The sequence below is a fragment of the Hemitrygon akajei genome, chromosome 2 (assembly GCF_048418815.1).
Source record: "Hemitrygon akajei chromosome 2, sHemAka1.3, whole genome shotgun sequence".
Lineage (NCBI taxonomy): Eukaryota > Metazoa > Chordata > Chondrichthyes > Myliobatiformes > Dasyatidae > Hemitrygon > Hemitrygon akajei.
The window spans coordinates 188,411,928-188,430,444 of NC_133125.1; the positions used below are offsets into that span (position 1 = coordinate 188,411,928).

At 39.7% G+C, this 18,517-nt stretch overlaps 1 long non-coding RNA gene across 1 annotated transcript; it reads right to left on the reverse strand.

The window, feature by feature from the left end:
- Positions 1 to 799: 799 nt before the first annotated feature.
- On the reverse strand, positions 800 to 3,092 carry LOC140738112 (uncharacterized). Its single transcript, XR_012101312.1, has 3 exons — positions 3,055 to 3,092; positions 2,395 to 2,540; positions 800 to 891 (listed from the first exon to the last, which is right to left on the reverse strand). It is a non-coding gene; the product is annotated as an uncharacterized lncRNA (long non-coding RNA).
- Positions 3,093 to 18,517: the final 15,425 nt, after the last annotated feature.

The window sequence follows — 18,517 nt, forward strand, 5'->3', positions numbered from 1 at the left end:
GAAGTTAGAGTTGGGCAGACGGAGGAGGGTGAAGTGGGTAGAGAAGGTCTCACACACACACACAAAATAAAAAACATACAGTTGAGGGGATGGAGGGTTAGGGTGGGAAGGAAGGTGAGAGGTTGGGCAGAGGGAATTGAGGTGAAGGAAGAGCAGAGGCAGGAGGGATGGAGAGAGAGGGAGAGGAAGGAGGAGGATGGGAGGGGAAGGGGAGAGTGAGGGAAGGGAGGGGAATGGGTGAGAGATGGGGAGGGGGAGGAATTGGGAGGGAGTGGAGGAGTGTAGGGGAAGGGGAGGAGGAGGAAGGAAAGGGTTAGAGGAGGGGATGGGGAGGGAGGGGGGGAGAGGTTGGGGATGGATAGAGGGAAGGAGAGTGCGGAGGAATAGGATAGAGGAGGATGGAGGGAGGGCTCCCTGACAAGGTCCTAGGGGGGAAGGTGGGGAGGGAGATGGGGAAGTGTGTAGGAGGGGGAGGGAGGAAATGGGAGGGAGGGGTATGTGTATAGGAGAGGGAAGAGGAAGAGGTGGGGGATGGAGGTGGAAGGAGGGAAGGAAGAAGTGAGAAGGAAGGGTAGGGTGAGGCTGGGGGCCAAAAGTCTGGTGTCACTGGTGGAGCCACTGAGACGACCTCTGGGATTGGTCTGTCACTGATGGTACAACAAAAAATCAGCTCGGGTGGATCTGAGCTGTTTGGTCAGCTGATTGGCTGAGACAGAACTCAAGATATTCATCAAGCGAATCAGAGGTGATGTTCCATTGTCAACCAATCACCACTGGATCTGTGAAGTTCCCAAATGTGATGCCATATGAAGTTGTCGTGCTGTAGTCTGGAAGGATCAGTTGGTGATATCAATCTCCCCAGGCCAATCATGGAACTGGATTTGAATGGACCTGTTGATGACAACATTATCTTTGAGTAAATCATGTCAGCTGGTTTGAATAACTTGGGGGTAGCAAGGTAATGGATGGGGAGGGAGCAGAGGGGAGGGGGAAGTGGTGTTGCTAGGATCCCATTCTGAGCCAGTCCCATCTGCCTAATTTGTCCCATATCCTTCTAAACCTTTCCCATCCACGTACCTGTCGGAGTGTCTGTTGTGTGAATAATTTTCTCCTCAGACCCTAGTAAATCTTTTTTTTTAACCTTAACCCTGTGGCCTCTTAAAAAGCCCAACCTCTCTCCATAAGTTGGTCTCTCAAGTGCTAAAACCTGTCTCGTAAATCTCCTCAGCACTCTTTCCAGCTGAGCAGTATTTTCCTCTTCCAATGCCAGCAAAACTGAATACAATACTCCAGGTGAGGCCTCACTAATGTCATCATCAATTAGACCATAAGGCCCTAAGACACAGGAGCAGAATTCGGCGACTCAGCACCCTGAGTCTGATCTATCATTCCATCATGGCTGATTGAGTATCCCTCTCAACCACATCCTGCTGCCTTCTCCCTGTAACTTCTCATGCCATGACTAACCAAGAACCAATCAACTTCCATTTTAAATATTCTCAATTACATGGTCCCCACAGCCATCGGTGGCAATGAATTCCACAGATTCACCATCCTGTTACTGAAGAAATCCTCCCTATCACTGCTCTAAATGGATAGCCTCTATTCTGACGCCATGCGCTCTGACCCTAGATCAGAAAGTATACAAAATATCCTTTTCACATTCAATCTAGACCTTTCAATATTCAACAGGTTTCAATGAAATCCACTGTTATTCTTCCATGGCTATTAAAACTCCTCATATGTTAACCTTTTCTTTGTGGACTCCTTTTTGAGAACCTTCACTGGAAACTCTCCAAGGCCAGCACACCTTTTCTCAAAGCGACCCAAAACTGCTCACAATACTCCAAATTCAGTCTGACCAATGCCATATAAAGCCTCACCATACATCTTTCCTTTTATATTCTAGTCCATTTGAAATGAATGCCAACATTGCAGTTGCCTTCGTGACAATCCACTCAACCCTCAAGTTACCATTACGGAATCCTGCAGAAGTGCTTCCAAGGACCTTTACCCCTCTTGATTGTTAAAATTTTCTCCCCATTTAGAAAATAGACTACACCTTAATTCCTTCTACCAAAGTGCATGACCAGACACTTCCCTACAGTATATTCCATCTACTACTTCCTTGCCTTTTCTCCCAATCTGTCCAAGTATTTCTGCAGACACCCTGCTTGCTCTCAACTACCTGTCCTTCCATCTATCGTTGTATCATCTGCAAAGCCAGATCCCTTTGTTCTACCACAATCCTCATTACTCTACCATTCACTGAGCACTAGGTCACAACTCTTTCTGCACCACTTAACTAATTTAATTTTTATGATTCAGGTATTGCTTTGTGGGAGTGGTAACTGAGTTAACACAATGAGGTGGAAGGGAGGCAGAGGTACCAACCTGAGGAGTACTGAATGCAGTCGGCACCTGCTGTCTCGGGCTTGCATTCTGTAGTGGTCACTCTCAGCTTCATCGCTGGTTCATACGGTTAAAATCTCTGTTGTCTTCTGCACAATCATGTGTCACTGTTTCCAGCACTCTTGTCCCTCAAGAAGAAGAAACAAAAAGTAGATTCAAGCAACACACAGAAACCGCTGGAGAAACTCAGCAGGCCAGGCGGCATCTAAGTAAAAGATTCAGGCTGAGACCCCTCATCATGAAAGGAAACAAAAGAGAGGAAAAGAATCCACTGGCTTACAACTAGACAACAACAGGAACATCTACATTTTAAATCACAGATCTACACTGCATAAGAACTCATCCACACATTTTTCACTATCCTGTCCACATGTGTCACCACTTTTAGGGAACACAGTACTTCACCCCTCGGTGTCTCTGTTCTGCAACTCCCTTTGGGCCCTGTCATTTACTCTCTATGTTCTACTCCAGTTTAACTCCCAAAATCATACTTGTCCAGTTACGTTCAACCTGCCCTTTCTTGGCCCACTTTGCCAGATGGTCTCCATCCCATTGTAACCTCAGACAACCCTCACCCTCACCACACACTCATTTTTGTGTCATCCACAACCTCACTCATTGTTCGAATGTAAAGAGAAATACCTGAACGAGCTGTCGCCGGATCTTTCGAACCATCTGTGTAGATGAGTAAGAATCCATGATATCTGTCCTGTATACATCTGACTCGGGTCTCCAGCTGACCAGAGTTTAAATACTGTGGTGATGTTGCATCTCATTATGATGTGTCTGCTGGTGTCACTGTGACCTTATGATGTTGAGGGGTCATACCTCAACATCTCCATATTTAGTAAAAACTTTTATCATTGCCTTTTTTGGCTACTGCCAGTGCAATTTTTATGAATTCTTTCGGTTTTATCCCTTCAATATCACCTAATAAAAATAATATCGGGTTATGTGGAAGTTGTGTTCCAATAATTTGTTCCAGTAAAACTCTTAAATTTGTCCAAAAAGGTTGAATTTTAGAACAAGACCAAGTAGAATGTAAAAAAGTACCAATTTCTTGGTTACATCGGAAACACTGATCAGATAAATGTGGGTTTCATTTATTTATTTTTTGTGGTGTAATATATAACTGATGTAAAAAATTATATTGTACTAAACTTAACTGAACATTTATTGTATTTGTCATACTATCAAGACATTGTCTTGACCAAGTTGTTTCTTCACTTTTAATATTCAAGTCCATTTCCCATTTTTGTCTTGACTTATGGATTCCTTGTTTAATTTTGAATCAAACTATACATACAAGAAATAAATTTTTTAGTTTTTCCTTTTTGAATTAAAGTTTCTATTTCATTAGATTTCGGCAATAACATTGTTCGACCCAATTTTTCTCTTAAATAAGCCCTTAATTGGAAGTAACAAAAAAGAGTGTTATTTGATATTTTATATTTATTCTTTAATTGATCAAATGACATTAATATACCTCCTTCAAAACAATCTCCTATATATCTAATCCCTTTTTGAAACCAATTATATAAAAGTTGATTATCCATTGTATAAGGAATAAGTCTATTTTGAATTAAAGATCTCTTTGCTAATAAAGATTTCTTTATCTCATCATCAACATTTATCTTATTCCATAAATCAATCAAATGTTTTAATATAGGAGATTCTTTCTTTTCCCGTATCCATTTACATTCCCACTTATATATAAAATCTTCTGGTGTATTTTCTCCTATTTTATCTAGTTCTATTCTAATCCATGCCAGTTTATCTTTATCAAAAAATGATGCAATAAATCTAAGTTGATTTGCTTTATAATAATTCTTAAAATTTGGAAGTTGTAACCCTCCTAGATCAAATTTCCATGTCAATTTTTCCAACGATATTCTTGACACCTTACCTTTCCAAAGAAACTTCCTCACATATTTATTTAACTCTTGAAAAAACTTCTGCGGTAGTTGTATTGGTAGTGATTGGAATAAGTATTGTAATCTAGGGAATATATTCATTTTTACGGTATTTACTCTACCTACTAATGTTATTAGTAATATCATCCATTTATCAAGATCTTCTTGAATTTTTTTCAATAATGGTAAATAATTTAATTTATATCAGTTCTTTATATCATTATCAACTCTTAGACCTAAATATTTTATACCGTTTATCGGCCATCTAAATTGAGTTATTAATCAACATTGACTATAATCTCCTTTAGTAAGAGGTAAAATTTCACTTTTATCCCAATTTATTTTCTAACCTGATATTTTCCCATATTCTTCTAATCTAGAGGATCATTTACGCAACGCAACGAGTGCAATGGGTTTGTTAAATAAAGCAGAACATCATCAGCAAATAAATTAATCTTGTATTCCTCCTGGTTAACTCTGAAACCCTTAATATCTGGGTCCATTCTAATTAATTCAGCTAATGGTTCTATCGCCAACACAAATAAAGCAGGTGATAATGGACAACCTTGCCTAGTTGACCTTGTTAACTGAAATGGTGTTGAAATTTGACCATTTGTCACCACTTCAGCTTTGGGATTAGTATTTAAGGTTTTAATCCATTTTATAAAGGATACTCCTAATCCATATTTTTCCAATACCTTAAATAAAAATTCCATTCCAATCTATCAAATGCTTTTTCTGCATCTAAAGAAACTGCCACACTCATTTCCTCCCTCTTTTGAGCCAAATGAATTATGCTAAATAACCGAGTTACATTATCTGCCGATTGTCTATTTTTAATAAATCCTGTTTGATCCATATGTATTAATTTTGGTAAGTATTTAAATAATCTGTTAGATAAGATTTTTGCTATTATTTTATAGTCAGTGTTTAACAAAGAAATAGGTCTATATGACGTTGGCTTTAAAAGATCTCTTTTTTTTTGGCAATACTATTAAAATAGCTGTCGAAAAAGATTCTGGAAGATTATGCGTTCTTTCCGCTTGGTGTATTAACTCCATAAAAGGAGGAATTAATAAATCTTTTAACTTTTTATAAAATTCAGGCGGAAAACCATCTTCTCCTGGGGATTTATTACTTTGAGATGCTCCTAGAGCTTCTTCGACCTCTTTTAATGTAAAAGGCATATCTAATCCCTTCTGTTTTTCCGAATTCAATTTTGGAAGAGTTATTTGTGATAAAAACCTTTCTATCTTGACATTATCATTTTGTGATTCCGACTTACACAGTTCAGAATAAAAATTCTTAAAAGTTTCATTAATTTCTAAAGGTTTATAAGCAATTTTATTTACTCTTGTTCTAATTGCATTTATCGTTTTAGAACTCTGATGTTTTTAACTGCCAAGCAAGAACCTTACGTGATCTTTCACCTAGTTCATAATATCTCTGTTTAGTTCTCATAATTGCTTTTTCTGTTCGATATGTCTGAAGTGTATTATATTGTAACTTCTTGTTAACAAGTTGTCTTCATTTATCTTCTGTCATATATCTTTGAGATTCTTTTTCTAATTTTGTAATCTCTTTTTCCAATTGACCTATTTCTATCATATATTCCTTCTTAATTTTAGAAGTATAACTTATTATCTGACCTCTCAAATATGCCTTCATTGCTTCCCACAATATAAATTTATCATCAACTGAATGTGAATTTGTATCTAAAAAAAACTGAATCAGCTTTTTCATAAAATCACAAAAATCTTGACGTTTTAGTAATAATGAATTAAATCTCCATCTATAAATTGATTCCACTTTATCTATCATTATCAAAGGAGAATGATCTGACAATATTCTTGCTTTATATTCCATATTTTTCACTCTGTCTTGAATATTCGTTGTTAATAGAAAAAAATCCATCCTTGAATAAGCTTTATGTCTATTTGAATAAAATGAATAATCTCTTTCTTTTGGGTTAATTCTTCTCCATATATCAATCAAATTTAAATCTTTCATCAATGATAAAGTTAATTTTGCTACTTCTGATTTTGTGATCTTTGTGACCTTTGTTGATCTATCTAAAACTGGATCTAGACAAAAGTTAAAATCTCCACCTATTAATATTTTGTCATGTGCGTTAGCCAAATTCAAAAAGACCTCTTGTATAAATTTTACATCATTTTCATTTGGTGCATAAATATTCATAAAAGTCCATAGTTCTGAAAAAATTTGACAATGTATAATTACATATCTCCCCGCCAAATCAATTAATACGTTTTGTATTTTAATTGGTAAATTTTTATTAACCAAAATTGCAACTCCTCTCGCCTTTGAGTTAAATGAAGCTGCAATAACATTTCCAACCCAATCTCTTTTTAATTTCTAATCTTCTATCTCTGTTAAGTGTATTTCTTGTAAAAAAGCTATATCTATTCTCATTTTTTTTAATGTATGTTAAGATTCTTTTTCTTTTCACCGCTCCATTAAGCCCATTAACATTAAAACTTTAAAAATTCAGTACATTAGTCATTATTTTTAATTACCGTAAATTCCGGACTACAGAGCGCACCTGATTAAAAGACGCAGGCTCTAATTTTAGAAAGAAAATCAATTTTGTACTTGTATAGGCCGCACCGGATTTTAAGCCGCAGGTGTCCCACGTTGTAATATGAGATATTTACACAGAAAGGTATTACATGTGAGGATTTTTTAACTTTTAATTAAATCCGTATGGTAACATAAACAAATACATATTGCAAATGCTTTTTTTCGAACCGTGCCTGTAACACGGCTACTTTTAAATATACATACGTATCGGTAACACACAAATTACGTTGCGTATACTTTTTTACTGAACAGTGCACGAACAACATTCCAATATCTCCTAACGACTGGTAAAAAAAATATATACTGCAGCCTACCAGGAAAAGTTATTGATCGCCTTTAACTTAAAAGCTGCATCATATGCTGGCAGCGTTCTCGCTCAGGTCTAATGCGCTCGCCCCCTCCTTTCCGTTTATCGCAAACCGGTATTTTCCCACAAGACGCTGCGAAACCGGATGTGACGTCATAGCATTCCGGGATGTAGTACAGAAAACAAATATACTTAAAACACTTCTAACTTTAACTAGAAAATACTAACAAATGAATTACTAAGCGAAAATATTATAAACTAAATAACTGCCATAAAGGCAGCACAATGCTTTTCTTCGAGTGTTTTCCATGTTGATTAGGGTGAGTACAAATGACTGATTTACAATAATTTAATTGTGAAAATGCGCTTGATTTATCGTACAATTTCATTGGACCTCTGTGAACTACTCATCAATTTTATTGGTTTATACTGTTACGAGGCAAAATGTTTTTGGCGGCATGAAAAAAAAACATGCATTAACCGCACCGTAGTAAAGGCCGCAGTGTTCAAAGCGTGGGAAAAAAGTAGCGGCTTATAATCCGGAATCTACGGTAGGTTACTCCAATCTATAATAATACCTAATTTTTCAACTTTCCTGGTACCTTGGGGAATCTTTTTAAAATTCTCCATGTTGCTATGTGTGTCCCCACCAATCCTCCAGGCAAAAAAGAAAGATAGAAGAAAAATAGCTTATAAAGAGAAAAACAAAATACCTCCCTACCAATGTTGTGGATAAAAAATAACACAACATTACCCCGCTCTGTTGCACGGGTCATGGCAATCTCCATGATTACACACGTGAATCCCATAGCAGTCGATCCAAAGCTCCCCCGCGACATAAAAAAGTATATATATGAGAAGAAAAAAAATACTACTCTCAATTAATATTTCTCAAATTTTGCCTTTCTCCCCCTGTATCATCCTTAAATGTCTATCAATTCCATTCACTGTCTCTGTCTTCATCTTTAATCCATTACGCTTGGAAATCTGTATGTGTAGTTAGGGAATACTTGGGAGTTTTTGTGCAAACTCCTCCGCTTCTCGATAATCGGTAAAAAATCTTCTTTTTCCATCCTCCAAAAAAATTATCAGTGTTGCTGGGTGATGCATTATGAATTTATAACCCTTTTCCCATAAAGCTTTTATCACTGGGTTAAATTCCTTCTTTCTCTTCAAAAGATTATAACTTATATCAGGATAGAAGCTTTCCCTTCTATCATCAATGGCCCTTTTCTCTTTCTGGCACATTGGGCAGCCGCCTTCAGGATCTTTTATCTTCGTATCTTAAGCATTTTATCAAAATTGATCGTGGATTTTGATCAGCTTGAGCCCTTTCAATTTCAATTAGAGTTTCTTCTTCCATTTCCAAGTTTTCTGGGATCCATTTTTGAAAAAACTTCATTGGATCTTCTCCTTCTATATTCTCTTTAAGTCCAACAATCTTAATATTGTTTTGACTGCTAAAATTTTCACTCTTATCGACATTTTCCAACAATTGCTTTCTTTCTGATGTCCAGGCAGAGATATTATCTTTCATTTTATTCATTCTTTCAGCCATATCTTCCATTGTAGCTTCCAAGTCTATAATTCACTTTTCCATTTTTTCCTGTCTTTTTATCATTTTATCAAACATAATCCCCATATTTATTTATTTTTTAAAAAAGATTTTTATTAGTTTTTCAAAACATTTTACAAAATTAAAAACCCCAAATCCCAATGAGGAGCATTAATACAGTGCAAAATTAAGCATACAATAACAATATGCTACAAAGGAAGAGAATTTAACAAAAAAGCACCTAAATTAAAGACAAGTGAGCTTAGTGTTCTCCCCAAGCCCCTCAACACAAGAAAAAAACAACATCAACTCCAGACCAACCACCACACAATATAGAGAGTATAAGTCAGGACAGTCAAACTCCCAGACTGTGAATACACTTAGCAACAGAGGATAATAATGCCTACTACCAGAAAAAAAAGGGAGCTGAAAGCAAGGGACCGAAAAAAAAACCCTAGTCAAGAGGAAGGTTATAAAAGTACTCGATAAAAGGTCCCCAGACCTTATGGAACTTTAGATCCGAATTAAGAACTGAATAGTGAATTTTTTCGAGGTCCAAGCAGGCCATAATATCGTTAAGCCATTGCGCATGAGTGGGCGGGGCAACATCTCTTCATCTAAGGAGGATCAAGCTTCTCGCCAGGAGAGAGGCATAGGATAGTATTCGGCATTGGGTCAGACCCAGACATAAATCTGTCTCGCCCCAAAAACCGAACAGAGCAATTAAGGGGTTAGGTTCTAGGTGCTGATTCAGAATACCCGATAATGTAGTGAAGACATCTTTCCAGAATTTCTCCAAGCTAGGACAGAACCAGTACATATGGATGAGAGAGGCCACGCCCCTCTTGCATTTATCACAGAGCGGACTAATGCCAGGGTAGGATCGAGATAGTTTAGATTTAGACATATGGGCTCTATGAACAATCTTAAACTGTAAAAGGCAATGGCGAGCACAAAGGGAGGTTGAGTTAACCGATTTGAGAACTGAGTCCCAGCTCTCCTCGGATAAGTAGATATTTAAATCCTGCTCCCAGGCCATTTTAATTTTATCCACAGGGGCCTGTCATAAGGCTGCTAGTTTATCTCGGATAATTGATATTAAACCTTTACCTAGTGGATTAATGGAAAGAAATAGGTCCATAGCATTTTTCGCAGGCATTTCAGGAAAGTTAGGAATTAAAGGAGCAGTAAAGTGTCGGATTTGGAGATATCTGAAAAAGTGAGCGTTAGGCAGGTTGAACTTAACAGAGAGCTGCTGAAAAGAAGCGAAGCGATTATCAATGAAGAGATCTTCAAAATGTCTAATGCCCTTCCTGTGCCAAACATGGAATGCTGAATCGTACGTAGTAGGTAAAAAGAGGTGATTATGTGCGACAGGGCTAGAAACGGAAAACCCCTGGAAACCATAGCATTTCCTGAACTGAGCCCATATACGCAAAGTGTGTCTAACAAGAGGATTAGCTATTGATCTGGGCAGACTGCTAGGGAGTGCAGAGCCAAGAAGTGCCGATATAGATAATTCTTTGGTGGAGCTCAACTCCATTGCCACCCAGTTAGGGCACTCGGGTTGACCGTGGAAGAAAGACCAGAAGGCAGCACAACGTATATTAGCTGCCCAGTAATATAAGCGAAAGTTAGGTAAAGCCATGCCACCCTCTTTTTTAGATTTTTGGAGGTGGATTTTATTAATTCTAGAGCGCTTATTCTGCCACAGATATGACAAAATAATAGAGCCTAAGGAATCAAAAAAATATTTAGGAATAAAAATTGGGATAGATTGAAATAAGTATAAAAATTTGGGGAGAACATACATTTTAACAACATTAATACGACCTACCAAAGACATAGATAGAGGTGACCATTGTACCAGACTCTGTTTTATAGCATATGAAAGATTGACAAAGTTTTCACGAAAGAGATCTTTAAACTTCCTTGTTTTATTTCTTTTAATGAGTTTAATTTTTCTAATTTACGCATTATATGCATCAAAGTTTTTTCTATATTTCCAGAAAAACTTTTACTTCCATCTTCGTCTGATTTTTCCAGAGAATCTGAATCTGCCTCAGATTCATTTTCACTTCCAGTTTCAATCGTAACTGGGATTTGTAGTTCAGGTTGCTCATGTTTGTGCATGCCCCTTCCTTCACGTTTGCGCAGTTCTCGTTGGTCTTTTTCTTTAGAAATGGTCGATGTTGCCGCAGTTTCCTGTTCTGTATCACTGGAGGTAAAATGTACCTGAGCCCGTGGTTCTCTGGCAGGAGTGGGCCTTGATTCTGTTCCAATTTGCGTTGTCTTCACGGTAGTAGTTTTCTTCATCTTCTGTTTATGAGACATAGTTTGAAACAATCTGGAGTAGTTTATAAGTAACTTTTAGAAAGTATTTACTAACTTTTCTTCACTTAAACATTAATTTACTGATTTTTTACGGGAGAGCTGGATTTCCGTGTCTCGATCCTACGTCATCACGTGACGTCCCCCATTTCCGTCTTACCCTTCCTGAAGTTCACAATCAGCTCTTCCATCTTACTGACGTTGAGTGCCAGGTTGTTACTGCGGCACCATTCTACGAGTTGGCATATCTCACTCCTGTACGCCCTCTCGTCACCACCTCTCATCATGCCCTCTCGTCTACCAACAATGGTTGTATCGTTAGCAAATTTGTAGATGATTTTGAGCTATGCCTAGCTACACGGTCATGTGTATACGGAGAGCGGAGCAGTGGGCTAAGCACACACCCCTGAGGGTGTTGCAACACCCCAGTGTTGATCATCAGCAAGGAGGATATGTTATCACCAATCCGCACAGACTGTGATCTTCCAGTTAGATAGATAGATGGATAGATACTTTATTCATCCCCATGGGGAAATTCAACATTTTTTCCAAAGTCCCATACACTTATTGTAGCAAAGCTAATTACATACAATACTTAACTATTTAAATACATTGAATGGTAACTTAAGCTCAGTCCTAACCCCGGCACTTAACACATCCTACTCCTGGTGGTTGAATTGTAAAGCCGAATGGCATTCTGTAACTTCTCAATCAGGATTGTGGGAATGACAGGATTGTGGAATTGTAGGTGTTTGTGTTGCCCAGGTGGTCTAAAGCCATGTGGAGAGACTTTGAGATTGTGCCTGCCCTTGACCTATTGTGGCGAAAGGCAAATTGCAATGGGTCCAGGTCCTTGCTGAGGCAGGAGCTCAGTCTAGTCATAACCAACCTCTCGAAGCATTTCATCACTGTCGATGTGAGTGCTGCTGGGCGATAATTATTAAGGCAGCTCACATTATTTTTCTTAGGCACTGGTATAATTGTTGCCTTTTTGAAGCAAGTGGGAACATCCTCCTGTAACAGTGAGAGGTTGAAAATGTCCTTGAATACTCCCACTAGTTGGTTGACACAGGTTTTCAGAGCCTTACCAGGTACTCCATCAGGACATTCTGCCTTGCGAGGGTTCACGCTCTTTAAAGACAGTCTAACATTGGCCTCTGAGACAGAGATCACAGGGTCATCAGCTGCAGCAGGGATCTTCACAGCTGTAGTTGTGTTCTCCATTTCAAAGTGTGCAAAGAAGGCGTTGAGTTCATCTGGTAGTGAAGCATCTCTGCCATTCATGCTGTTGGGTTTTGCTTTGTAGGAAGTAATGTCTTGCAGTCCCTGCCAGAGTTACCGTGCATCTGATATCGCCTGCAACTTCATTTGAAATTGTCTCTTCGCCCTTGAAATAGCCCTCCGTAGATCATACCTGGTTCTCTGGTACAGGCTTGGGTTGCTAGACTTGAATGTCACAGATCCAGCCTTCAGCAGACAATGTACCTCCTGGTTCATCCATGGCTTTTGGTTTGGGAATGTACGGTAAGTCTTCGTAGGCACACACTCATCCACACAGGTTTTAATGAAGTCGGTAACAACTGCAGCATACTCATCCAGATTCAAAGATAAATCCCTGAATACAGTCTAGTCCATCGATTCAAAGCAGTCCTGTAGGCGCTCCTGTGCTTCCCTTGTCCAAACCTTCTTGGTCCTCACTGCTGGTGCTGCAGTCTTCAGTCTCTGCCTATACTCAGAGAGTAGAAGTGCATCTAGGTGATCAGACTTCCCAAAGTGAGGGCATGGAAGAGCACGGTAGGCATTCTTGATGGTGGTGTAGCAATGGTGACCTTGGGAATGGTAGAGGTGGTATTGTCCACTTCCCCTGCCCCTTGTCCTGGTTAAGGGAGATTCAGTGCTAAAATTGTGTTTGGAAGGTTTGAGACATTCGCCAACCTTGTCCCTTCAGTGGCACAGACTTTAAATCCTGTACCATTTGTGAGTGTCACACTCCTGGGGGCTCTGTGCAACACTATCAGTCATGGGTGCTAAACGAGATATCAATCTGCCTCCACTATTAAGAGACATTTACCTCCAGACCTTAAATATTTGAAGTGTAAAAATATATTACCTTTCATCACTCCTAGTTTATTTACCAAACATCTTCATTCCACAGAAAACACAGACAAAATGCTGGAGGCATTCAGCAGGTCAGGCAGAATCTGCAGAGGGGAATAAACTGTTGATGTTTCATGCCAAGACCCTTCATTCTACATTCTCCTGTTCTTGACCCCACCACTCATGTGAAGAGCTTCCCTGACAGCAGGTTGTCAGAAGAAAAAGCAAAAGGGAATGTGAACGGGAATCGTTTAGAGGGAAACAGGTGTGGAAATGTGATTATCTTAGAGCCTGCATGGACTAAGACCAGAACACCATGGGACATTGGAGCAGAATCAGACCAATCAGCCCATCCAGTCTGCTAAAACTAGCTTATTGACTACAAGTGGGGGAAGCTATGAGCCAGAACTCATCGGTGATCAGAGTTGGAGAGGGTCAAAAAATTTCATTTCCTGGACTTTTCAGAGGATCTGTCCCGGGTCTCACAATTAAGTGCCATTACAAAGAAAGCATGGCAATACTTCTACTTTCTCAACGTTTGCTAAGATATGGCATGTCATCTAAAACTTCGACAAGCTGATAGATGCGTGTATATTGACTGGCCTGGTATGGAAACACAAATGCCCTGAGAAGAAAAGCCTACAAAATCAATGGATACAACCCAGTCCATCACAGTTAAAGCCTGAACCATGTGGTGAGGCTGCATTTGGAGTATTGTGTACAGTTTTGGTCACTTTCTTAAAGGAAAAACATGTCAAACTGGATTTGGAGCAGAAGACTTTTACAGGGATATTGCCTGGACTAGAGTGCCTGAGTGTCCGAGAGTTTGTCTACACTGGATCTTTATTACCTGGAATGCAAGGATATTGCGAGGGGACTTTACAGAAGCTTAGAAAATCAGGAGCAATATGGATAAGATTGACAGTCATCATCCTGTCTGTGTGTTCATCTACGCACTGCCAGGAAGCACACCACCAATTTGCAACACTTGTCACTGAGGGAACTGGGCTGTATACGTATAATTTTATTTTGCGCAACTGTACGGTAGCTTGCAGTCCTGAATGTGCTATGTATTTTTTGCAATTTGGCCTCAGATGATACTGTTTCATTTGACGGTTTTGATGTATGATTCAATAATAACTAAAGTAAGCTTGAACTTGAACGGGGTTCAAGTTCCAAAACTAGGTGCACAGATACAAGATAAGTGGGCAGGGTTTGAAAGAGAGCTGAATGGTAATTTCTTACACAGAGGATGCTGAGTACTTGGAATGAGCTGCCAGGGAATTTTGTTGAGACGGTACAATTGCAATATTTAAGAAGCATTTGGATAGTTACAGGAAGGGTGGATCTTGGAGGCCTATTGTTCAACATGAGTAACTGGGACTAACAAAGACAATACTGTGGTCCACATGGATGAGTTGGACTACAGGGCCTGTTTCCGGACCGTATTGCTCTTTGACTCTTTTCAACCTTTCCCCATACCTCAGGTACTCAAGTCCTGGCAACATCCATGTACATTTTCTCTGCACTCTTTTAAACTTATAGATATCTTTCCCATAGGTAGATGACCACAACTCACAATACTCCAGGTTCAGCCTCACCAACCTCCCAGTTGCTGTGATGCAACCTTTGATATCCTTCCTCGCTGTCCACTCTGTTGCCAGTCTTGGTGTCATCCACAAATTTGCTGATCAAGTTTCCACATTATCACCCAGATTGTTGTTGTAGATACAAACAACAACAACAGACCCAGCACTGATCCCTGTGGCACCAGTCACAAGATTCTTGACACAAATTTCTTGTTTGCTCTTCAGAAAGCTTTAAGATTGGTTAGACATGACCCACTATGCACAAAGCCACTTTGATTTTCCGTAAATAGGCCCTGCCTATCCAATTACAGTAGATTTTGGTTTATTAGGGCATATTGGGACTGGTACACATTGATCCAATTAAGAGGTTACCCAATTAAACAAATTTTCATGGAAATAGTTTAAAAAAGACAAACTATTGTTTAACTGAGAAACAAACTGTATATTTCACTGAAACACAGAACAAATAAGAACACTACCAATACGATTACAGTACTATAAAACTATGTTTCAGTCCCTGATCGTCATTGACAGAAGAATTCATATAGAGTACGCTGCTGTATTCTTTTGATTGACTGTAAATTAAGCTCCCGGTGCGGCCTACTCTACATCAGTGAGACCCGATGCAGATTGAGGGACCACTTACAAATTTTGGAATTTTTCTCGATTTTATATGATGCACAACGTTCTGTAGAGTAGCACAATAAATTCTACTTCAAAATATTTAGAAAATGACATGAAAATACTGTACAACACACACAAAATGCTGGTGGAACACACCAGGCCAGACAGCATCTATAAGGAGAAGCACTGTTGACGTTTCGGGCCGAGACCCTTCGTCAGGACTAACTGAAAGGAAAGAGAGTAAGAGATTTGAAAGCAGTGGGGCAAGGGGGAAATGCAAAATAACAGAAGACCGGAGGGGGTAAGATGAAGTTAAGAGCTGGAAAGGTGATTGGCAAAAGTGATACAGAGCTGGAGAAGGGAAAGGATCATGGGACGGAGAAAGAAAGTGGTGGGGGGGGAAGCACCAGAGGGAGATGGAGAACAGGCAGAGTGATGGGCAGAGAGAGAGAAAAGAACAACTAAATATGTCAAGGATGGGGTAAGAAGGGGAGGAGGGGCATTAACAGAAGTTAGAGAAGTCAATGTTAGAGAAGTTAGAGAAGTCATGCCATCAGGTTGGAGCTACCCAGCCAGTATATAAGGTGTTGTTCCTCCAACCTGAGTTTGGATTCATTTTGACATTACATGAGGCCATGGATAGACATATCAGAATGGGAATGGGACGTGGAATTTCCATTCCTACAAAAATATTCCAGAATCTCATGATTCTTGAAGATCATGACTAATGCCACCACAAGCTCCTCATCTACTTCTATCAGATCCGTGGATACCCAGATTTGTGATCTCAGGATTGACACCTTTTCCACATGCTAGTGTGGCCAGACACAGGAAGATCCACAGGAGGCCATGGATAGACATATCAGAATGGGAATGGGACGTGGAATTAAAATGTGTGGCCACTGGGAGATCCTGCTTTCTCTGGCGGACCGAGCGTAGGTTTTCAGCGAAACGGTCTCCCAGTCTGCGTCGGGTCTCACCAATATATAAAAGGCCACAATGGGAACACCAGACACAGTATACACACATTTGAAAATACTGTATTTGTGGACACTGAATACTATTTCAAGGCACTGTATTTCACATTAAGATTCATTTTCTTGCAGGCATTTACAGGAAGATGCAGAAATGCACCAGAATTTATGAAAAACTTCCCATAAAGACTGACAAAAAAACAAATTGCAAAAGACAAACTGTGCGAGAAATAATACTGAGAACATGATCTGTAAAAAGTTCTTCAAAGTGAGTCATTCCTGGGATCATTCTTGTCAACCTCCTCTGGACCATTTCCACTATCAACAGATCACTTATTTTCTTCGATAAGGGACCCGAAACAGCTGACAGTACTCTAAGTGTCTCCAACTACTGTGAAACCTCATCCTTAATAATGGATTACAGCATCTTACCAACCACTGAAGTCAGGTTTACTGGCTTATAATTTCCTGCCTTTTGCCTCCCTGCTTTCATCAAAGTGGAGTGACCTTTGAATCTCATGATTCTTGAAGATCATGACTAATGCCACCACAAGCTCCTCATCTACTTCTATCAGATCCGTGGATACCCAGATTTGTGATCTCAGGATTGACACCTTTTCCACATGCTAGTGTGGCCAGACACAGGAAGATCATACAGTTTAACACATGGTCAAGGAGATGGTGTAGGAGGGCTGGCATTAGATTTTTTGAATCATTGAGCTCTCTTCCAGGGAACGTGCGACCTGTAGAGAGAAACCGGTTAGCGAGTGAACTGGAAGGGCACTAATATCCTAGTGGGAAGGTCTGCTCATGTTTCATAGGTGATTTAAACTGGAGTTGCAGGGTGGTGGGAACCAGAGCGCCAGAACAAATATTGATGTGATTTTGGGGTTCTGTTGTTTTAGACACAACAGAGAGGGAGGGATGTGACTAGTCAGGAACTGATTCGGGATAGTCCACACAGCCTTGTGTGTGGTAGGTTGTCTGACTAAATTTTTAGAGTTTTTTGAGGAAGTTATCAGGAAGGTTGATGAAGGAAAGGCAGTGGATGTTATCTGCATGGACTTTAGCAAGGCCCATGATAGGGACTTGCAAGGGATATTGGTCTCGAAGGTTCAGTTGCTCGGCATTCAAGATGAGTTAGTAAACAGGATTAGACATTGCCTTTGTGGGATAAGCCAGAGAGTGTTCATAGATGGTTGCTTCTCTGACTGGGGTTCTGTGACTAGTGGAGTGTCACAGGGATCGGGATTGTCTGTCATCTGTATCAATGATCTGGATGATAATTTGCAGGTGACACCAAGATTGGGGGTGTAATGGGCAGCGAGGAAGACTATCCTGGCTTGCAGTGGGATCTGGGCCAGCTGGAAAAATGGGCTGAAAAATGGCAGATGGACTTTAAGAGAGACAAGTGCAAGGTGTTGCACTTCAGTAGGACCAAAGCAGGTTACGTCTTACACAGTGAATGGTAGAGCACTGAGGAGAGCTGTAGAAGAAAAGGCTCTGGGAATACAGGTCCATAATTCACACGTAGATAGGACTGTAAAGAGAGCTTTTGCACATTGCCCTTCATAAATTGAAGTACTGGAAATGGGATGTTATGTTGAAGTTGTATAAGACATTGCTGAGGCCTATTTTGGAGTATTGAGAGCAATTTTGGTCACCTGTCGACAGGAAATATGTAAATGACATTGAGAGAGTATGGAGAAAGTTTAGAAGGATCTTGCTGGGTCTGGAGGATTGGAGGAAAGATTGAATACATTCAGAATTTATTCCCTGGAACATAAAAGATTGACGGGATATTTTATAGAAGTATAAAAATTATGAGGGGAAAAGATAGGGTAAATACAAGCAGGCTGTTTTCACTGTGGTTGGTTGGGACAAACGAAGGTCATGTGTTAAGGGTGAAAGGTGAGATGTTGAAGGGGAATATGAGCAGAAACATCTTCTTCTGAGGGTCAGGAGAGTGTGAATTGGGCTGCCAACGTAACTGCTGCTTGTGAGATTGACTTCAATGTTTAAGATATGCTTGCACAGGTACATGCATTGCAGGGGTATGGAGGGCAATGGTCCCTCTGCAGGTCGATTGGAGGCGATATGATATTGTGCTATAC